This window comes from Choristoneura fumiferana, chromosome 22 (assembly GCF_025370935.1).
Source record: "Choristoneura fumiferana chromosome 22, NRCan_CFum_1, whole genome shotgun sequence".
In the NCBI taxonomy this organism is placed as follows: Eukaryota; Metazoa; Arthropoda; class Insecta; order Lepidoptera; family Tortricidae; genus Choristoneura; species Choristoneura fumiferana.
Window position 1 is genome coordinate 8,631,249 of NC_133493.1, and position 24,534 is coordinate 8,655,782.

General features: G+C 37.6%; 2 long non-coding RNA genes across 2 annotated transcripts; both read left to right on the forward strand.

Moving 5' to 3' along the window:
- The first annotated feature begins 8,617 nt into the window (after positions 1 to 8,617).
- On the forward strand, positions 8,618 to 10,377 carry LOC141440476 (uncharacterized). Its single transcript, XR_012452708.1, has 2 exons — positions 8,618 to 8,683; positions 9,703 to 10,377. It is a non-coding gene; the product is annotated as an uncharacterized lncRNA (long non-coding RNA).
- A 4,921-nt stretch (positions 10,378 to 15,298) lies between these two features.
- LOC141440494 (uncharacterized) lies at positions 15,299 to 19,978 on the forward strand. Its single transcript, XR_012452710.1, has 2 exons — positions 15,299 to 15,418; positions 19,873 to 19,978. It is a non-coding gene; the product is annotated as an uncharacterized lncRNA (long non-coding RNA).
- Positions 19,979 to 24,534: the final 4,556 nt, after the last annotated feature.

The following is a 24,534-nucleotide window of genomic DNA, read 5'->3' on the forward strand; positions in this document are numbered from 1 at the left end:
TATGTGTAACTCTCTCTCCCTACGCACGCGCGGATATCATCATCATCATCAGCCGGAAGACGTCCACAGCTGGACAAAGACCCACTTAGAACGCAACAATGAATGACAACTCGCCACTTGCATCACCGTTGCAACTCTCACGATGTCGTCAGTCCACCTAGTAGGAGGCCTGCCAACGCTTCGTCTTCCGGTTCGGGGTCGCCACTTGAGAGAGCTTTTTCTCCCCAACGTTATCTGTCCTTCGAGCGATGTGGCCAGCTCTTTGCCACTTTAACTTCGCGTGGACAGCACGAAGGCACAATTATAAAAACGAGAAATTATTCCCTTTAGCCAATAATTGCCAATGGTTGAATTTAGAGTAACCCGAGGGGGAAACGGAATTTAGAAAGTTGCTAAAACAAAGATAAATCTGAATCGACTGGAAGATTAATGTTGGAACTTTATGATGGACTTGGCGATGCCGCTGTCGTGTCAATTTCACCAATAGTGTGTTAAGGTATAAACCACCGGGGCGATCCCTTGTAACCATGTAAGCCTTGAAATCGCAGTTGTTTTATCATTATTAGATGCTTAGCACATTGACAGGCAAATCTATTAAAAGACACTACTAACTACTCATTTGAAAACAAGTATCAATTTTATTGTCGAAAGATAACATTCAGAGAATCGGGATATTCTTTTGCAGCATTTCTTTGAGATTATCTTTTGCAGGAGTAATAGAATATCAATATTGAATTGAAATTGTTAAAATTACAGTACCTCAGTTCAACAGGGCTACTACGAAACTCGAAATTCGTAGTTCGTGTCGTGCGATCCCTCTGACACTTATACTATTTAATACAGAGCGAGAGGGACGGTACCATATACGAATTTTCGAATTTCGAGTTTCGTAGCCCTGCTAGGCCAGTCAAAACACATTCGATTTAAAAAGATAATTGAACTAAATTTCTTTATTTTTATTTATGTAATATATAATTTTAAGTTAAACTATTTATCACACGATTTTTTGATCGTGTTGCTAACAAATTGGTTTAGATTGATGATTTCTGAAAAAATTGCGTTAAAATATCAAACGAAGATTATGTCGTATCTTTTCAAACTTAATGTATTTAGTTTGATAATAACCGCCGTCGCGTTATCTACTTCGTCGATAAAAATAAATTTAAGTATGATCCGTCTATCTGGCGTTCGTGGCGAATGTTTGTTACAAGTAAACGTCTCGGTGAAGACCGTGCTTTTAATTTTTACGGGAAACTCAAGAGCCTGCTCAGATTTCCATCAACGAAAAAAAGACGTTCATTTGGGGAGAGAAAAGTTTTTATTTGTTTTTCCGGATCTTGCTTTTCATTGGCGTTCCCTTAAACAGTAATGCAAAATGCCTTGGTATGGTAAAAGCTGAAATATTCATTAAAAAAAATCGGCCAAGTGCGAGTCGGACTCGCGCACAAAGGGTTCCGTACAACATCTATACAACATTAGACATTAGCAAGAAAAAGACATTTTTTTTTTAAAGTGAATAAACGACTAAATATTTTAAGATTATTTCAAGCGTTTACCTGTTGCCGTTATTAATATCGAGCAAAAAACGGCAAAAAATCATTTTTGTTCGCTCCCATACGGGAGCCCCTCCCCCTTAAATATTTATTTTATTATATTTTTAGTATTTGTTGTTATAGCGGCCACAGTTATACATAATCTGTGAAAATTTAAACTATCTAGTTATACAGCCTGGTGACAGACGGGCGGACGGACGGACAGCGAAGTCTTAGTAATGGGGTTTCCGTTTTTACCCTTTGGGTATGAACGGAACCCTAAAAAAGCAATACATTTAAATCCCATATTCCGTATCGGACTCTAATCGTAAGTAAATATAAAGCCATTCACACTTGTGTCTAGTTACTGCTGCTTTTTGCACAAAGATATAATATTGTCTTCGTGCAAAAAGCTTTACATATATAGTATCTCTAAACGTAGCGCTGTAACACGCCATAGTCCCCAAGTGGCTTGACCTAAGGTCTCTCAAGCAGAGGATCGTGGGTTCAAACCTGAGTTCGAATCTCTGAGTTTTCAAAATACATGTGGGAAATGACATTCGAAATTTATCATGCGCTAAGGTGAAGGACAACATCACAACCTGCACAAAACTGCGTGTTCGATACAGCGCCATCTATAGTTCATCTGCTGAACTAGATAGCTTGCTAATTAATCAAAATGATCGATACCCGTTGACATTCATGAAACTCAGCAGTTACAAAATAAAACACAAAATGTGGTGGCGCTAGTATCGCGCATCAATATAAATAAGGTAAGTTTGTTTTTCACTGTCATTGCAATCGGCTTCGGAGTAAAAAGTCCAAAAAATCAACCGGTCTCTCATTTCGGGCACCCAACTTTACACTGCGAAGAAATTCAATGCCGTAAAATTCCCAACGCACTGGGCCCGCAAGGGAACCATGGCCCATGCCCTTTCGTATATAGCAGCAGTAGGACGTACAGTGTAGGCCGTTCAGTACGATTTCGCATTCAACAACCAACCGTTCTTAGCGACGTAAGTATAGGCATATGTTTGGTTTTAATATGAGCCACCGCGAAAGTACATCAGTTTGTTTCGGCGTCCGGTTAGTACGACGTAATATCACCGCTCCCTGGCCGTCGTTATAACTGGATTCTACTATATACAGGCTGGGATGTTGATGATAAGACTTAGCCCGAGCGCAGTGTAACGTAGACTTGCATGTGTGGTCATGTAGCAAGATATTATGGCCATAGGGTTTGCACTGGAGCATGCATTTCATTCCTATCGCTTGGTGCCCCTGAGGTGAGATTTGCAGACAGCAGGGTAAGCAGCGTTAGTGCTGGTGGCGTACTGAGAGAGAGAGAGAGAGAGAGAGAAACATTGTTTTACACATTCGATACTTACACAAAAAATACATTAGACGGAAATAATAAAAAAATAACATCGAATAGTGTAAAGTGGGCCCCACTCAGCATAAGTTACGGCAAGCCGGCAACGCTGTTTTTTAATTGGGACTAATTGGGACCCATTTGAAAACTAAAACATATAAATGCATACAAACGCTATGACGACACGAACGCCAGCGGAAGTTTTTATTTAGTTTCACCTGTCCCGTTGCCTGTTTGTCTGTAATCAAATCTTGCAAGTTATATTCGACCAACTTCCAGTAGTTGGATTGACTTCAAATTTGGTATACTTATGTAAATAAATTGCGTGATTGGCACTATTTTGACAATAATCTGGTTGTGACATCCTGGTACCGGTGGACGCCACAGGACGGAATTCTTCAACGGTTAATGGCATCGACTTAAAATTTAGTACGCAAATGTAGTTTGGATGACAATACAAGGACAGACAACAAAAGTGCAGTCAGCAAAAAAAACCTGCATTTTTTTTAAACTTATTTTGAATCATGTTTTTTTTTTTCAAAATATGATACTGACTTGACAATACACCGTAAAAAACGTATAACCGTAATGAAGGATTTTTCTTGATTCATATTAAGTAAGATACAGACCCAATACATACCAATGCCACAATGTAAGAAAATGTAAGAGTTCTTAGACTTTGCCAATGCCATTATCATGAATGGCTATGAACTGTCTTGAAGATGGCACGTACCTACCTAGTAGAAAAACTAAAAATAAGAACTGTTAAATATTTCGAAATATTTTCTAAACTAGCTTTGTTATATCTAAATATAGCAAACGGCTAGTTCTAAAAGACAGCAATCGTTTTGCAATAAACAGCAAGGCCTCAAAGTTGCTGTTCATAACTCATTCTACGCGGCGCTCGCACGAGCACCCTTGAGGCTAGGTGAGTATACCCCAATCCAAAGAATCTCAGCGATTATAATGTAAATGCGAAAGTTTGTAAGTCTGTTTGTTTGTTACCCCATCACTTTTAAACCGCTAAACTGATTTAGACGAAATTTGGTGCGGAGAATAGTTAAAGTAATAGTACAGTAGGATAGCAATAACGAATGCTACCCAGACGGATTAGCGGGTAACAAGCTTGTTGTGAATAAAAAAGTAATTTATTTTAATTCAAACTAAAACTAAAAGGGGAGAAATGAAAAGCTTCTTTCAAAAATCTGAAACACCTAAAACATGCAGACTCATTTTTTGAGGTCAGTATCATTAATAACTAATTATTTCTTTTATCTACACCCATATATTACTATTCCTCTATTATGCGTTCGAAAACCATAGAGATAATGACCAGCATTACGACATTGGATTCTATTATGAATGAACACGGCTGTATCGTAATTGTCATTACGATACAGATATTATCTGTATCGCAATGAGATTTCATACATCATTACAGGCTACAGCACCGGGGCGCGCCGCGCCGCGCGCACGAGCAGCAGCAGGTCGTCGCGCGCGCAGCGGGCGCAGCTCGTGGGGCAGACATACCTACCTAGTTCTCGTTAATGCAGGTCATTCTCAATGGTTCTTGAACACATGATAGAGGATTTAATATATGGATGTAGATAAAATATTGTATGCAACTGTACGTAATTAGGCCTTAAAACATTCCTGTGAGCAAAACCACACTCGTGTTTTAAGGACCCTATTACGATACAGTTGCATAAATAACTATTAAACTGACACCAACCTCAAAGAAATACTATCATAATTTACTAAGATTTATAATGATAACTTTTCCGTATATTTCCTGTATAGTTTCACTATATCTATCAATCCCTCCGTCCAAACGTCCTTCCTTAAAGACTGTTAGTCCTAAAAAACTGTACGTAAGTATCTAACTCTGCATGAGTTCATTATGTTGGCATGGCCTATGTATGGGGCAGGCCTATGTTCAACAGTGGACGTCCTACGGCTGAGATGATTTTGTTTACTACGCCAACAAAGTGGTAATTTTTTACAATACTTGCCCTAAACGTAAAAAGTAGGGATGTTTTTTGTCTCGTCTAAACCCGTACTGCGGGTATTTTCGGATAGGTCTTTAAGAACATTAAGTTTACGGCGATTATTTTTTTGATTTAGGCATCCATCCGCAGTGTTCTTTGCCTTGGAGCATCATCTCGCGATCTCTCCTGCACATAACTGGGTCAGAGAGATGTGTATAAATTAAAAAAAGAAGCAGCCAACATTTTATTTTCAATAACACTGCGAACCTGAAAATCTAAGTAAAATGTTTTTTGTGGAAAATCTGCACTAAAAATATTTAGAAAGATAAAAATAGCATAGAGTGCAGCCTAAGGTATCGGCAAGATTTGGAAGAATAATATTTTTTCTTTTACAAAAATATAAAATTTTACTCGCAAATAATAATAATAATAATAATTTATTTCCCTTAAAAATGACACACGTATACATAAAAAGAGATGTCTGGCGGACCCCAAACTAGGCTGAGCCTGTATCTTAAGGTCCTGGAGTGCATTCAAGATTCAATCGTATACATAGTGAATTTGCATTATTATCTAGATACATTAAAATCAAAATTAAGTTATTACATTATATTATTATTATAGATTATACGAAAAGACAAATAGTAGACAAATAGAACAATGAAAAAATTAGTATGTATTGAATGTGTGTGTGTGTGTGTGTGTGTGTGTGTGTGCGTGTGTGTGTGTGCGTGTGTGTGTGCGTGTGTGTGCGTGTGTGTGTATGTGTGTGTTTGTGAAACTGTGTATGGATGGGAACAGGAATTAGCAGGAAAGGAGAGCCTCCGTTTCATTATATGTTAAGGTATAATGTGATGAAATACATTGTATGTCGGACGGGCGGTATTAGAATTACGAACATCGCCTCATTAGAACTTCAGGCTTCTAAAAGACTCTCTTTCGTAATTCCTTATTTACCGCCCTTAAGACAAAATGTACTATAAATCAGTTAGACACAAACTAAGCAAATTTTTGTTTTCGTACTGTGTAACCAGAATGTTAATGCCGCTCGGGACTCATTGGTTTTCTTCGATTTCCTAAATATTCAAACGCAAAAGAAAAAGAAAACCGAATCACTTCACTTTCATTCATTTCATTTGACATAATTTCACTTGCGGTAACAACGTTTGCCATAAAATACATAAAATAAATAAATAAATAAATGTCCTAACCACTCAAATGTGCCGCCCGGAGCAGACGGATATTGAATGACTCTAAACTCGATTTAAGGCGTGAGTTATCCGTTACAATATTATTTAACAAAATAATTTATTTTTTACCTACCTTAAGGATATTGACATTAATATTGACATTCAGTGACTTTGCAAATATTAAACATGTGGCTATTGAGTTAGTTATTAATATATAAAATTTAACAAAGTAGAGGCCTATTAAGTAGTCATTAAGTTAATTAAGTAGGTACATAAAAGTTAACTCAAAAGTCACATAGCATGTCGTTTCCGTGTCTCAAGTTATTGAAGGTCAAAAGTAATGAAAATATTTATTTTGCAAACATCTTTCTTCCTATAAGCACACCGTAAAACAGTAGGTACAGTTACATACTAAAAGCGTGACTTAGTGCAATACATAACTTCTTTCACATCAACAGCAAAACAAGCTCAGCAAAGAAGCCACTGAAGAAATGCTAGACATTATTCTCTACATTTTAGATTCTGCCGAAGAAAATATCGCTACAAAAAATGACAACGCGGCAGCTAACCTGATTTAGCGGCATAGCAGCGACAAAATCGAAGCATGAATAAAGCATAAGCACGACATAAAAAGATTCAATGTAGTAGCTACGTTTTTACAACGAACGCTGGGAACGAAAATTCACTCTGTTTTTTGGAGGCACTACACGGAGGTGTAATACGAGAATGTAGTTTCCATCTTATATTTTTTTAGAGTCATCATCATCAACCCAGCCTATATACGTCCCAATGCTGGGCACAGGCCTCCTCTCAGAGCAAGAGGGCTTGCGCCATAGTTCCCACGCGGGTCCAGTGCGGATTGGCAACTTCACACGCACCATTAAATTGCTTCTAAGGTTTGTGCAGGTTTCCTCACGATGTTTCCTTCACCGCAAAGCTCGTGGCAAATTTCAAATGTAATTCCGCACATGAATTTCGAAAAACTCAGAGGTGCAAGCCGGGGTTTGAACTCACGACCCTCTGCTTGAGAGGCGACAGGTCAAACCACTAGGCCACCACGGCTTCGGCAGATTTTTTAGATTGAAATCACACAATTGAAATAAAACTGAACAAAGAATCAGTGATCGTAAGTAAGTTTCAAAACTTTACACAGTACTAGCCTGTTGCCCGCGACTTCGTCCGGATCTCCGATCGATCCGATCTCCGTCAGAATTCGTTTATCGCTATCCTGCGGGAACTATGAAATTTTCTGGATTACAAACTATCCTCTATGCCCTTTCCTGGAACTCAAACTATCTGATGAGGAATTTCATCGAAATCGGTTCAGTGGTTAAGACGTGATGAAGGTAACAAACAAGCAAACAGACTTACAAACTTCCGCAGTTATAGTATTAGTGGGATATATAACTAGAGACGCGACCCGGCTCCACGTATGTGTAGTTTTAAGAAAAGGGACGTAAAAAATGTGAAATTACCGCCTTTTTTAAGATGCACCCGTCCGAAGCCGGGGCAGGCCGCTAGAGTTAACAAGCGAAACATTTTGAAACACTAACTTGTAGTTCGATCTTTACGATCTAGGAAAACATCTTGAGGAGACATGGGTTGTGTACTGATGTGCCAAAGGAAACTTTCTAAAATTGCGGAATTTTTCATATAGGAAAATTTCGCAAACTTCTCATAATTTTGTATGGGGATTGAAACTTTCTGTTTAAATTAAATTTTCTATAGTTGTTGTGAAAATTTCCTGAAATTTTCGGGAACTTTTCGGACACTTACCGCAACTTGCACTGCACATCCGGTGCTGTGTGTAAAAGTCCCTAGCACGAGCCTTCTCACTCTGAAAGATTTATGCGCTTTTATGCGCAATATTAGTACTTATAGTGTATTGAATGAATGAAGAACGATTGACGAAAAAAGTGTATGAGGCGAGTGTGAATGAAAGTGTTGGAAGGGGTAGACCTAGGCGGACGTTTCGAGACCAAATCAGGGACGTCTTGAAAAAAGGCCAGGTCAAGAGTACCCTAAACCGAAGAGCATGTATGAAGGGAATAATGAAAGTGGACGAAGCGAAACAAGTATGTAAGGATCGTAGCAAGTAGAAAGAAGTGGTCTCTGCCTACCCCTACGGGAAAGAGGCGTGATTATATGTATGTATGTATAGTGTATTGTCCGAAGCAGAGATGATGATGATGATTTACATATTACAGAGAAACACGAACAGAGAATTGTATAATTACTGTGGCAGCTGCAAAAAAAAACATTTCACAAGAAAAGTTTCTGGGGCCGTGTAGTGTCAACGTCATAAAAAAGTGATAACTTTTGTATCTTGTTGCTTTCAGATTATTTATGACGTTAAATGTACAATAATCTGCTTCTGACTTGTCGGATTTTAGTCTCAATTATTTTTTTGCGTCTTCCATAATCATAAACCGAGCCTTGTTTAGTAAAACTTTATTTCCAATTTTATTGCCTTCATTACCGTTGCATTCATTAAAAGATTGCTAAACATTGTATGCGTGATTAGGTAGAGGTTTGAAAGAAAATTAATGTTGTATACTCAGTTGGAAATGAGAATGCTTGTCATCACATTGTTTTTTCTTGGTAATTACAACATTTTGATGTTACACAATCATAATCCCCATGAGCCGTTTTGTCACCTAACTAGTTTTAAATATTATTTATTGATTAGTCTGTAAGGTATTAGTCTAAAAGGTAAAGTATGTTAGTCTGTAAGGTATTTAATGTATGGGCCAAGTTATAATAGGCTTTATTATTATATAATATTTGTTTAATATTTGAATTTTTTTGTACTTATCTAATACATTTTACCCCAAAAGGAGATCAGCGCTAATTCCAAGACACGCATTTTTCTGGTTAAGAACCATTTCGTGACATAAACTTCACGACGTTTTCCTTCAACAAAACTCCTGAAAATTTTCAAGTGTATTTTGGCATACAGTGTGTTTTTCATCAAGAGGCTTTAAATGCAAAGTTTGAATCTACTTGCATAACTGAGCTACTTTTTTGACACATTTTCAAATAAGAGTCACTTGAAATTCAGATAATTTATTGATCCAAAAAGTTTAATCATTAAATAAGTATGTCGGACATGGCGGTGTTTCGCTTTCGCTATCTCATGGTACGGGGAATTTTCTTGTTGCGGACCTTTATCAATCTGCTGTCAATTTTACACTATATTACATACATTAAAAATACTGCCGTTTCGCACATTTTTTTTCTCAAATGTTTCATTTGGCAAATGTTTCTTTACCCATGTATCAAATTTCTCCGAAACCAAATTTTTTTCTCAGAACATTTTCTTATGGCTTTATAGAACACAGTAGGTTAGGTTAGGTTTGTTTTATGAAAGTTCCGAAAATAATACGGTTTTGGAGAAATTTGATACTTGGGAAATGAGAGATTTGCGAAAACTATTTTGCCCAAACGGCAGAGAACCTTAAAATTTTGCTTTTTTTTAAATAAAAAGCTACCTTGATGGGGAATGCCTATGTCCAACAGTGGACGTCCTGCGACTGATATGATGATGATGCTGATGATTAAGCACCTTGTCACCTTTTTATAACAAAAAACTAATAATAATGCTTCGAAATTTATTTCAGTACTCCTAAATCAAATAAACGCTAAGACGGCGCAGATTAACTTTGATCACAAGTTTATGAAAGAGTACAATATATTATACCCATATCAAATGAGGGAATTTGTGGACCTGTATGATATACCAGAATGCCAGTGCCCCAGAGTTTATTGGCCTATATGTGCAAATGACAATATCACGTATGTCAACCATTGCATACTGAATTGCAATCAGGCCAAGAATGGTGGTATGAGAAGGTACGGACCTTGCGTGCACTATAGAAGAAGTATGATGTCGTTCGTTGAAGTTGTCTTGCCGAAGACTTGGGAGAATGCGCCAAATAATGATACAGTTGAAAAGGTGAAACCGGAGGATTTTATTAAAGTTAATTTGGCAGTGTGCGATAATTGCACAGGGACAGAAGACAGTTGGCCAACTACGAATACCTATACCGACTAGTCATGCCACGCATAGTTGTTAGGCTGGATACCGGATATCCGGCGGGACAATTGGCCGAAAATTCGGAAAACCGGCTGCCGGATATTAAGTCAAGTTTTATGTACAATAGAATTACACTAATTCCGTATAATATTATGTATAAAATGGTTCTTAATGAGTATATATTTTGTACATTACAATAATATGTTGTAGGTACATACATTTATAGACATTCATATTAAATAAAAGTTAATCCGGATAACTCACGTCTTAAATCGAGTTTAGCTCGAAATGTTTCGAGCTAATTCGTAGCCCTTCCTCTACGCCGACGAACGAAACCACCGGACGAAACTCATACCGGACACTGAAGTACCAGAGTACCGGACTAATACATAGATTTGTGCAAGGTCCGCCCGGATTGCTACCACCATCTTGCTCGCTAATCCTGCCGTGAAGCAGCAGTGCTTGCACTGTTGTGTTTCGGTGTGTAGCGTATGACAGCCGGTGAAATTACTGGCATTTGAGGTATCCCATCTTAGGCATCTAGGTTGGCAACGCATCTGCAGTCTGCAATAGCTGGTGTTGCAGATGATTATGGCCGGTGGTGATCCCTTACATCAGGAGACCCATGCTCGTTTGCCATGCAGTCGAATAAAAAAAAAGACATAGTGGCGTAGCGTAGTTGGGGCGGGGGGGGCGGTCCGCCCCGGGCGGCACATACCATAAAAATTTCCTACTACGCACTGGGCCCGCTTGGGAACTACGGCCCAAGTGTTCTCATTCTGAGAGGAGGATTGTGCCCAGCAGTGGGACGTGTATAGGCTGGGATGATGATGAGAATTCCATAACAAAAAAAAATGTGGCACCTACGATTCGGACCGATTACAATGACTTCCCTAAATAAGAGGGCGGCAAAATTTTCTTCACGCTACGCCACTGCATTATATATTTATCATATTTTAACATAATCCGTACAACTTTACCCTTCAAACGTACTCTGTCCTTATTTAAGTGATTTGATTACTTATAAACAATTTTCAATATAAACTACTGAACTAACTCGTTATAACTTCGAACGCAAACCTCCATGCTATTAACAAGCTTAATACGCATCAACTCAAGGTCAAAGTTCGTCTGAACACCCCTGATTCTATTATACAAGATTAATCAGGGTGTCAACACACGAGCTCAAATAGTGACTTAGAGCTACACTAATGTAATACCATAGAGAAGAAGCTACATACAATAGTGCTTCCATAGGATAAGGAGAACCACAGACGTAATAAAAAAAAAAATACAATACCACCTTAATTGTAATTTTCTCTCCGTGTACCTGTTTTCTGTATCGCTTTGTATTTTGTGGTGTACAATAAAGAGTCATTGTACAATTGCTTTCCTAAAAATGTCACTTAACTCGAAGGGCTTGAATTTAAATGAGACTGGGCAGGGTATGTTTGCCAGATGCACCCACAAAGATGAGCGCACACAGCGACATCATAGTAAAAGAGAACAAGTAGGCTCACTACAAATTAAAGTACCATCGCGCGTCTTAAATGTGTGCGCGCCGGTTGGCGCCGGTACGCACAAACCCGGCGCACGCACACACCGATAATTTAAGGAGGATTAAGTTTTTTTTAGTCAAGGCTGAGCTGCCGTCGGCGCCGTACTTTTCGATTTTAGCTCGCTCGTCTTGCGCTCGCTTCGCGAAATGATCACCTTTTACGTTTGCGTACTCGTAATTACCTACGTATTTTTTGTATTAGGTTTAGATGTAAATTAGTGGTAAATAAGTATACAGTAATAGTTTTGTGCAAGGAGAATTTAGTATAATAATAATGATAGTATAGCGGCATAGAATCTGTCTGGTTTCTCTAGACACAGACATTACACCATTTTAAGTTTATTTTTTTTACTAAAATTATTATTTAATAGACATCGACAACCCTAAGCGTCCGCGCCGGGTTGGCACTTAAGTCTCCTAAAGGACCACCTACCTACTGGACCTACTTGTTCTCTTTTACTATGGCGACATGGTCGCTGTTGCATGACAGACACCGACGGCAAGTCAGGCTGAGGCGGAGATGGCGAAATGACCTGGACGCGGAACGGAGCGAGTGGCCCAATATAGCTGTGGAAAGGGAGAGTAGAGGTCAAGAGGAGAGGCCTTTGTCCGGCAATGGGACGTAGATGTAGGCTAAATATAGTAAGTGATATGGTTGTATACAGAGTGAAATTTTAAACGTGATTCAAAATTAGTGTTTCTAGTTCAGTTAAACGCTATAATAATGCTGCAATATAATGCATTACCTCATTGCTGAAATTATTCAGATAAAATTTGCGGTTTCAATGTATCAAGCTCGTGATTTAATTACAATAAACCGTGGAAACCGCAAATTTCATCGAACTTATTTTGACAAATGAGTTAATGCATTATATTGTCCAGCATTAACTGAGCTAGAAATATTATCGAGTCGAGTCTACTAAGTAGAGTTCATAAAGATTCCATAGAGATCCATAGTCCTATAAAAATAGAATTAACCTTTTATAAATCATTGGACTTACAAATAAAAATGACAAAAAATTATAAACTTTTTCTAAGTGGTAGTTTATAGGTAACACGATTTTGTACCTACTTGCCAGATTGACCTAAATTTTACAGTCGATTTTAAACTAACTTCCCGATGAACAAAAGACTCGAAACTTTGAACATTTTTCATTCATATCCGACATAAAGTTTCAAGTTTTAGATAAAGTCATTACTTTTTAAGGTTCCGTAGTCGAAAGTTCAATCACCTCGTATATTTAACTGATATTTACCTGCGACTTCGCACAGATAAACCATTACATCTAGCTGTTGAATCTTGGTTCGGTTGTCAATAATTTTGTGTGTAAATAATACTTAGTATTATAGGCACTGTACTGGTTAAAACTACCTTTTGAAGTGTGGTGCAGACTATTGCGGCTTTACGGACTCCGGAATACGGCTTATTTGAGGTAGGTTACGAGTATTCATATTTTTTTTATTTAACGAGACTATTAACTAACAAGTTTTTACCATCACATTATACAACTTTACTTCATGAACTTTTAAATGCTGCCTTTAGAAGCCAGATTAATGGAATTCTAATGCTTAGAGGCCTTAGGGCTCGAAGGGGAGTGCCAAAGTTCGCATACTCTTCGCTAGTCATACCGTAGTTTTTGTCCGAATCATCGTTTGTCATAATTTTTTTCCCACTGGAACCTTACAGTTTTCTGAAATTTTTAATATGGTCATATTTACCTATAGAAAACTATAGGTTAGGTTTGTTTAATAACAATTCTGAACAATTATTGGATTCAGAGAAGAAAGAGTTATGACAAACGATCATTCTGACAAACATTACATTCGGACTTCAATAAATATGCGAGCCGATAAAGACCTGCTCAAAGAATGCTCTAGTATGATGCTTTGTGTCTGTGTGTTTGTTAATTAACGTCTTTATCATTGCGCCAGTTGTGGTACAGTAACGTTTGAAACTTCGTCAACTAGTGGAGATATTCTGAAGATACATTTTGTCTTGTTTGCAACTTAGTATCGGAATTGTAAATCAATATAATTTATTGCTAAACTAGTGTTCAACCGCGGCTTCGTACGTGCAAATCATAAGATCCAGCAGTTGAATTGAATTCCCATGATTTTACTAAATTCCTGTGAGAATTCCCAAAAATTGCATAATAGTCTTTATTGACGTTGCATAATAAACAATAGTGCCAAATTTCCTGACTCTATTACCCAGCAGATGAGATTTCGAGATTTTATCCCGACCCCGTGCGAATATTGGAATAAAAACTATAAGGGTTCCGTTTTTGCCATTTTGGATACGGAACCCTAAAAATACGAAATTTTGTGAGTGTTTTTTGTACATATTTATTAATCATTCGCGTTAAAGTTAAAGGCTGGACAGATTTAAATAAAATTTGGTATGAAGATAAAATGGGACTGGGCGGGTCACGTCTGCCGCATGCATCCGGATCGCTGGGCCAAAGTAATCACCGATTGGGTTCCATGCGACGGGCACCGGAGTACCGGAGCACCTAGGAGGAGATGGCGGGACGACCTGGACCGATTCCAGTCAGATTGGCAAGATCTGGCCAAGGTAGAGACGAGTGGAATAAGAAAGAGGAGGCTTTTGCCCTGCAGTGGGACACATTATAAGCAATAAAAAAAATGAAGATACTAATAATAATATTTTTTAATCTCCATAAAAAGTTACAAGTATCTTAGATTAAAATATGTAGAAATAAGACAAAATCATAAATAAAGAGGGCCACAGCTGCCAAACTAGGTGTATGTACCTGTATTTCAGCAGTCGAAGATCTTTCATGACGTCAACAAATGTGCAGAAATCTAACAACAAAATAATCCCAATAAAAAAAAAAACAGTTTATTGCAAACAGAGTCCATATAAGCGTTAGTACATTATTCACTTAAAAGCTATGTTAGTAATTATATATATTTTTTAATTTTAAAATCTGCCACCCTGAGGGACACCAGGCACAAGCACATGTGCTCGTACCCAGTGCCTCAAGATGGGACAGTGAGGCTTCTCGCTAATGACCCTCAGGATGGTGTGATGGTCAATAACACTTGTCAATAGGATTACAATACAGAGAACATTATTTAATATACTTAACAGAGATATAAAAATTTAAAAGAAGAATTCGTTTATTCCTATCCCGCGGGGACTATGCTGATTTCCCGCAAAATTATCCTAAGTTAATTTAGTATAAGTACCTAGTAATATTTTTTTATCTAAGCGTCGTCGGTGTCAGGGACTGCTAAAGTTAACAGGAAACTAAAGTACAATTATGTTGTATTTTTTAAAGTATCAACAGTATAAAGCATGGAAGGGATACGTTTGCGCATCTGACAACTAACAAGCCAATGGCGTGACGGTCGCGTCGCGTGCGCGCTCCTACGCCCCCTCCAGCGTCCCCGACTGCTCCGCCGCCAATTTGGCCCGTATTTCGCTCACTGCACAGGTATATCGCCAGGAGCTCTTTTTACGTGCGTTGATTTGTACTTAAGTTCTTCAACTATAATAGTTGCAGTTTTACGATGTAGGATTGGAAGACTAAACAATTTTTTGTACCTAATTAACTTTGATTTGTCACAGTTACCTACTTGTCTTATCAATCATCATTTATATCTTTCCTTTGCTGCCCAAATCAAAAGACAAATTCATTTTGAAGTGTCTGAAATTGAGTAAGAGCCATATTTTGAAGTATGTGTAACTACGTATTCTATAGTATTATTTTAATGAGTAAGTGACTTTATTTTTAAAAATATAGGTAGAGTCATTCACGATGACGCGTGCCGTGGTTCTTATTACAATGTCATTAATGTCTAATTTTGTCAAAATCACGCGTCTTCGTTATAACCGGCGAAGTGGGAGTCGGTCTTGTGCTCCGAGGGTTCTGCACAACACAATCAAGGGCAGACATACAATAATAACTCCAAAATTAAAGTAATTACGGTTTTAAGATCATTAATTACAGTTCACTGCTAACAGACGAAATTACAAAGTTTTAATTTTGTTTCTAAATCTGACTCACGCTTAACCGGCTTAAACGCAATATAATTATATCTTTTATTCTTCCGTGAGTCAGGTTTATGTGTTTAAACATTATAGAGATACAATTAAAACAAAATGAAACGTATCCTAGTACCCCGTCTACTTTTGTATCTTATATTATTTTGATGATGAGTTATTGCAGCGACAATACATGTACATATTAGTGTAAATTTCAACTATCTATTTACTTATTTATTTGTCTATTATTTATTTCCTTAGATACAATTCTATATCGGATAGACAGACAAATGGACCTCGTAGCTAATGTAACAGGAAGAGCTGTAGTAACCTAGTGATTTATGGTCTCTTACGCTAACAATGATGGTGTCTTTCCAAAAATACTACTTTAATAAAAAAATAGCATTTTATATTCTTTATAAATTATAACGCGTTCATGAGTATTTTACAGTCAAATAAATGTAATAGAGGAAAAAAACAAAAAAACAAACAATGTACTTGAATTTTAAATTGATTGCTTTAGATGTTACTCTACGAAGGTTCATATCAATGAAATACGTTTTGCTTCAGCAAATTCTCACTATTATCTCGTTACACAAAATGTCCCCCAAGCACCAACGGGCCATAACTTTAACCCACATACGAAATTCCATAATGAAAATTGTTCCACTGTAACACCATTCTAGAACAACAGAGTAAAATAACCTTAAGCGTCCACTGGAAGGTTGAATATCCAACAGACAATGACATTGTAGCGTTTCTTACACCTGCATAAATGATACCCAATTTTTAACAACGGGCAGTATGGTGGGCTCGTAAAAAGCGACGAAACGGTCATTATGCTCTGGCCTGGCAAAAGGTCAGAAAGGGGCAAAAGGCAAAAAGGTCGGGATTCTTGGCATAGGGAGTAACTGTTACTTATAGTGGGCTCGTTTGCGTTTGTCACACCGTTCCGTAAAATCTGGCAACACGGACACGGTGGTCAGTAGATATCGCCATCCGTTTCTGTTTCTACCTTTTAGAGGCATAAAACCAATTGATCTGGAAACCCTGGTCTCTTAAAAAGATCGTAGGTAGGTAAATTTAATAAACAACAAAATCATGCCGAGAGCTCGCTTGATAACTGTCTTATAAATATCTCATGAATATAATTATTCGTCATACATTTATGAAAAGCTCCCAAAGGAAACTTACTTAATGAAAATTTGTTTTAAATTTGCGTGAAAGATTATAGAAACTTTCTAGAACTTTGCCGAGCCAAGAGCAAAAAAGATACCTACCATAATAATGGCAAGCAAAGAAAGAGCGAGTGAGAGAAACGTGTGCTGAGTGTTTTCAGATGCCATCTTTAACCATAGATGCTTGTCAAAATGTAAATAGTACCTGGTTATTCCACCGAAAACTGGTAGATTACTGACTAAAGAGATCGTCTACATACCGTGTCTTAACCAACCTCAACATTGGCAGAATCATGAAAAACCTGAGGGAGCAAAAGCAAAAGTAACAGGCAACCTGTTGGGAAACGAGCCCACGCTACTGGTGCGGACAAAAAATCATTGCATCTCATCATCATCATCATCATCATCATCCCAGCCTATATAGGTCCCACTGCTGGGCACAGGCCTCCTCTCGGAACAAGAGGGCTTGGGCCATAGTTCCCACGCGGGCCCAGTGCGTATTGGGAACTTCACACGCACCATTGAATTGCTTTGCTGGTTTGTGCAGGTTTCCTGACGATGTTTTTCTTCACCGCAAAGCTCGTGGTAAATTTCAAATGTAATTTCGCACATGAATTTCGAAAAACTCAGAGGTGCGAGCCGTGGTTTGAATCCACAACCCCCTGCTTGAGAGGCGATAGCTCAAACCACTAGGCCACCACGGCTTGATTGTATCTGTGTCAGAATAATCACAGTGCTACCATAAGATATATAAAGACCATGGCCTTAATGCCTTTAACTAACAAGCAACTAATGAAAGAGGTATGAGAAGTAAACCCAAAGTCACTTGAAAACATAATGATACGCTGCGAGCTCAAATTAAGATTGAGAATATAACAAGATCCAAAACGCAAAGTGTATTCGGTGTAACATGCGCCCTCCTTAAAGGGTTAAGTATGCCTTTCCGCCATTTTAGCGAATGTCGTATTTGAATGACAACAAGGCCGGTCTGTAATGGACGGTCCCTCCAAATGGTTCCGGCTTCGATTTCCGACTTAAACTATTTTTTGCTAGCTAATAGACGGTAACATTATAAAGGAGTTGTGGGATTGATTCCTTATCAACATATATAAGCTTTTTAAGTGGCCTCGATTGATGGATATTTTCCTTAGAATGGTAATATGTTAGCCAAAGAATAAATATGGATACAGAGGTGGCATTAACCTTCTTACTGTAATTTTTTACATTAATGTTGCGTTGGACGTTTGTTTAAAACTAAATGGGCCAATCTCGAGTCAGATTGTAACGTCAAATGGATCTCTCATCCATGACGCCATCTATTTAGTTTAATGAATAGAATAGAATAAATTTAAGTATTTGATGTAAAAAAAAGTTTGTACATGAAATCTTAATCTTAGTGGATAGTGGGAGAACCAAAGCATCATAAATTCATAATTATTGAAATTGTTGATAAATTCACTTCAATAGCCAGATCAAATCTTGGCCTAACTTCATCAACGTACGTATACTACTGGCTACATGCCTCCTCGCAAAATAAGAGGGCTTGTGCCGTAGTTACCACGCATGATAAGTTAATTATGGTTCCGGAGCCAAAATGGCAAAATCGAAACCCTTATAGTTTCGCCATGTCTGTCTGTCTAATCTCTCCGTCCGTCCACGGCTTTGCTCAGGGACTATCAATGCTAGAAAGCTGTAATTTTGCACGGATATATATGTAAACTACGCCGACAAAATGGTACAATGAAATTAAAAAAAAAATTTTTTTTAGGTTACCTCCCATAGACGTAAAGTGGGGGTGTTTTTTTTTCTCATCCAACCCTATAGTGTGGGGTATCGTTGGATAGGTCTTTTAAAACCATTAGGGGTTTGCAATTATTATTACGATTTTACGATTCAGTGGTTTTTTTGCGAAATATTCAACTTTAAAGTGCAAATTTTTATTAAAATCGAGCGTCCCCCCCCTCTAAAATCTAAACCAGTGTGTGGAAAAATTTGAAAAAATTCAGGATTGGTAGTAGTATATCAAACTTTCAAGGAAAACTATAACGGCTTAGTTTGCTTGAGAATTATTAGTAGTTTACGACTAAATAGCAGCCTAAGGTATATAAAAAATATACCTAAACTTGGAAGACTCCGTATAAAATACGAAATCCTTAGAAAATATTACTTAATTTTTTCGTAATGGCTACGGAACCCTATTTTGGGCGTGTCCGACACGTTTTTTTTATTATCTTTTTGTGTACGAGATAAGTGTGAATAAATGTTCTCTCTCTCTCTCTCTCTGGCTCTCTGCTTTTTTGATTGACACAAAACCCTTAAAGTTTTATAAATCTTACATACAGTACGGTGCATCACAGTAGTAATTAACCGAACAAAAATAACTGTAGGTAATTTCGCCTGTTAATTATGCTATACAGTCAGCATCACAAGTACCTCAAATGTGTTAATGTGACAGAGTAAAAAAGTAACCAGCTACTTTTGATGCTGACCGTACAACCAGCCTGGCTGAAATTGGGGGAATAATTAAAAAAGTTCCGGGAACGATTATTGTAGCTTCACTGAACAATTAAAAGTAACACACTGGAACGGGGTATAGCTAATTGGTAACGACGAAAAACTTTTTTGAATCCACCAGAATTCGAATTACGGTTACAATTCTACTAATTTACTATACTTGGTTTGGATAGGTATTTAGCTAAATGTAAACAAACTTGGGCTGCCAGATTTTTACATTCAAGGTTTTTATAAATTTTACTTATCTATCCTTTGTAATACAAACTAAGACTAGTGTATTCAACACAGAAATGTAAATGTTTAGATAGTTTAATGGAGGAATTTCAATATTTAAGACACCAATTGACGTTGTTTTGGTTACATTTACTTGGACAATCGACTTTCTCAAAACGTCTCGGGCAAAATGGCGCGTTAAGTATATGAACTTATTGTGCAATGTTCTATATTTTTTTACACTTTAAATTATTTATTTTGTTATTTCTATGTTCACAGCCGTACTCGCCATCTTCAGTTTCCCTCTCGAAAAATTCGAGGATTTCTTCAACCCATATTTTGTGGACGTCGTTTCGTTGAAAGACTGGAAAATAACCAAGAGAAATTGCGAAGAATGTCCCCGAGTGTACATCCCAATATGTGCAGCCGATAACAAGACCTACACGAACGAGTGTTACCTACAATGCTTAAATTTTAGAATCAACGAGACTAATAGAATAAACAAAACGGTTATACCTCAAGTAAGGAAACGCGAATACGGAAAGTGCATAATTTACCCCAAGAACAAGGATGATAAATAAAAAAACAATATTAATCGATAGACGCGGAACTTGGACTACGACAAAGCAAAAAAGGGTTAAAAAAAAGGTGCTAAAAATCTTGATCTATTATTTAAACCAATTAAAGCTAATTATTTGGTGCTAAACAAGTGGAAAAATATTTTTATTAAAAAGTTTAAATTAAAAAAAATTAAATTAAAAAAAAGTCACAAGACTAACGGCAATGTTGTTCCACTGTATCGTGTTAGTGGGCCAATCAACTATTTAAACGACACTTTGGGCGTCTCCTGCGTTACCAATATTGCCTCTAGCGTTACCAAAAAATCGAACTTCCAACAAGATATTTCGCGGTTTAATAAGTTGAACTTACGTAGGATGACATGTATTCATGTTTACTTACAAAAATCTGCAATTGTTTGAAAAATGTCGCGGACAGATTAGTGTCGGTAAAAAGTTGATTGGCCCTATAGTAACAGCCTTAATGTAAGTTAAAATTAAAATACCTACAGGATTTTTTATTACCATGTAGGTATAATGAAACGTACAGCTCAAGTGTAGGAGGTTCGCTTCATATTTCATAATACGACCAGCTAAGGAACGGAATTTGCTCCCATTGTCTGTATATCGGGATAAATACAACGTAGGGCTCTGGTCGCAGTCGGTTAGAAATGCAATAAATGTTTTTGACAGCCTTTTGTTATTCTGTGATACCTCTCCTTTACACCTACGTGGCAAAAAAAACAGACTTAGCATTAAGAATTAAAAAGCGTGAACAAATTGAATTGCTATAGTTATTGCATCTATCTATCTATCTATAGTCTTCGAACGTAGGCCTCCTTTTCACGTTTCCACGTCTGTCTGTCCCTGCCACCTTCATCCAGTTAATGCCGGCTTGCTGCCGGATGTCATCCGTCCATCTCTTAGGAGGTCTTCCTCTTCCTCTACCAGCGGCAGTGATCCATTCTGGCTATGTGTCCTGCCCATCTCCACTTCCGGCGCTCAACGTCCTCCACCACATCTACGACTTTCGTCTTTTGCTTGATCCACTCCTTTTTTTTTCCGATACATCAGAGTTACGCAAAGCATTAGCGTCTCCATTGCAGAAGACTTTTCGGCAAAGTTATTACATAAAACTGGCCAAATGCGACTCAGACTCGCGCACCAAGTGTTAGAAGAGCACTGTTCCTACGCAAAATGTACTATGTACAGTCGCCATTATAGATATACTCGTATGTATCGTAGCGAATTCAATTTCAAATCGTTTATGGTGTAAATAGGTTTTAATGGACTCTTTTACACGTATTTTTTATTATTACCAGCGTTTTCGAAACGACCACCATCAGCGACCGAGGTACTCAAATATTTCGGAGCAGCATTACATTTCAATACATTCGTTCCACTAGATAAAGTTAATGATATTAGAACATGCAATTTGTCATAAACACGAGTAAGAGCAGCGACTTTTCAATAAATTCGATACACATAGCAAGCTAAAAGTCTCAAAAATCACAGTGTCAAAGGTGTCTACGAAGTTGGATTGATCCACAGATTTGAGGGTCTACTCCGAAGTTTGAAAATCGAAGTTCGTATCGTACCGTCCATCTTGCTCTCGTATAAGTGTCAGAGGGACCGCACGACACGAACTTCGAGTTTCGAATTTCGTAGTAGCCCTGCAGAACATTGGAAAGTGGACCTTGAGTCTGTATATAGATAGTGCCACGAGAGTTAAAGTGAATGATTACACACAGCTACTTATCGTATAATAAAAGCAGGATTTTGACATTTATTCATTAATTACATTAATTCTCCTTTTGTGCGATCAACTTATTTTTTAGCTGTGTGTGTAATTCATTCGCTTCAACTCTTGTGGCGCTATCTACAGACGTTATAATTGTGTGTGGTGTAATTAATCACCTTGCACATGCAAATTTTGTTTTGCAGACATTATGCAGTTTTCGAGCTGCTTGAAAACGTCACGTGTATCTTTGAAATACCTCATGAAATACTGATAATCTTTATTGGGCAATCTGTAATTGAATAATTTGTTTAGGACTCGCGCTGTCATCGTTCATTCTCATATTTCGTTTTCTAAATTCTTTACCATACAACAGCAAAACCCACTAGACACTGGAAAAATCGTCCGCCAATGGACGGAGCCATTTTTTAACCCTGAACGTAAAAAGAGGGGTGTTATAAGTTTGACCGCTCTGTGTGTGGTTTTCTAGCGATGTTTCATCAAAATCGGTTGAGCCATTTTTAAAATATTAAACTTTGAAATGACAATGTCGTTGGGTTTCGGACTTTTCTAAGTTGTTTAGATTATTAAAAACTAAAATAGTTCACTTAGTTGAAAGTGAATATGGTAACAAATTTTGAGCAGTCGTTTAATACGGTATTCGATTATTTTTTATTTTGATAGAAAAGCATTTTTAAGCTACCTTTAAATATGACAGAATTATAAAGGTTTTAAATTCAAAATAAGACTGAGAAAGTCTTACTTGCATGACTTGTAGCGCCATACTTGCTGCATAGAGAAAAGCGTTTTAGAAACAGACAGATTTAAAGATTTTTCAAAAAAATACTATAAATCAAATTTTCAACTGGTTTAATTTTTCTGTTCGTTAAACCTTGTCATGTTTAGCGAAATTATTAGGCGTTAATATTTTTATAACTATATACAGGATCAATACATACATACATCAATCCTGAAAATACTAGTTGAACACTATTTTTTTCTTTGAATACTCCTGTATAAAGGAAACACAGATAAACTTCAAGATAACTAAAAATACGACACACCAAGGAAACATCAAAGGGCAACAACAAACGACGTGACTACAAATCTTTTTAAACAATCGTCCCCAAAACGAGTCGAATAAATGGAACATTTTGTTCCTATCAGCTGTTTCTTTTGCATTTTACGGGGACCGGAAAAGGGAGGCACATTCGGATCAGGATTTTTGAATACATTTGCTAGGGTGACTTTGGAGAAAGCTTTGTTTGAGTCTTACTATCACCACTACATATTGACAATTATGTTTTGTTTCTTTTCTTTTGTATAATAAAGAGTTTACATACATACATACTGCACACTAACCGTGATTGTAATATATGGGCAGTTGGAATGCAGACCGTCTATAATGGTCTTTATGTAGGTGTCCGTATGGGACTACTTTATTCTTCGTGCTAGGCTGAGATATGAGACGTGCACGCAAACTGCACACTAACTGTGATTGAAATATACTATGGCCAGTTGGAAATATTGCAGTTGAAATGCAGACCGTCTATAATGGTCTTTAGTGTTGCTGTATAGGACTACTTTATTCTTCGTGCTAGGCGAACGTACCTGGGCTCGGTATTCCGTACCGCGTGCTATACCGCTACACCACTGATGGTCAACGGTACAGACACGAATTTCCCCTATGCACCTCATATCTCAGCTTGTTTGTTTCTTATTTTAGCCACTTAAGAGTGACTACTACTTTATTCTTCGTGCTATGCTGAGATATGAGATGTGCACGCAAACTGCACAAACTTTGATTGAAATTATTGGTACTTGGAAATATTGCAGTTGGAATGCAGACCGTCTATAATGGTCTTTAGGTGTCTGTATGGGACTACTTTATTCTTCGTGCTAGGCTGAGATATGAGATGTGCACGCAAACTGCACCTTAACTGTGATTAAAATATATGGGCAGTTGGAAATATTTCAGTTGGAATGCAGACCGTCTATAATGGTATAGGACTTTATGTTTCGTGCTGCGCAGCATGCTACTCGTATCAGCCGTAGGACGTCCACTGTTGGACATATGCCTCCTTCATAGACCTACAGTTGCTTCAGTTGGAACCGGCCTGCAAGCAGTTAGACTCTGGCTTTAACCAGGTTATCAATTTATCTTGTTGGTGGGTGCTCTACGCTGCGCTTGCTGCTCCACAGTCTCCTTTTGAGAAATTTTTGGCTTCATATGTTCTCCATGCTATATGGCCATCCCATTGCCACTTCAATAAGCTTATACAACGACTCAATAAATCAGATTTATTGAGTCTTGATAAAAACAATTTCTTATTTATAAATATTCAGCCAATGTACGACTTATAGTTGCCTCTAAATGGCAACATTAACATCTGAATTGCGAGCATAAATAGAACAGAATTTCTATTTCTCGAGCGGAACCATGTGCTCTCTCTGAAATAGGAATTATCACGTTGAGAAGTCGGTGACAAAAATGCGAATGCCATTTTAGATTTGAAGTCACAGGTTATACTTTGTAGATTTTATATCCAATACTGCGGATATTAAAATGTATTGTGAAGATTGCGTTTGAGAGTTTCAGGAAATGTTTCGTGGTACACGAATCTATAGTCAGATTTAAATCTAGCT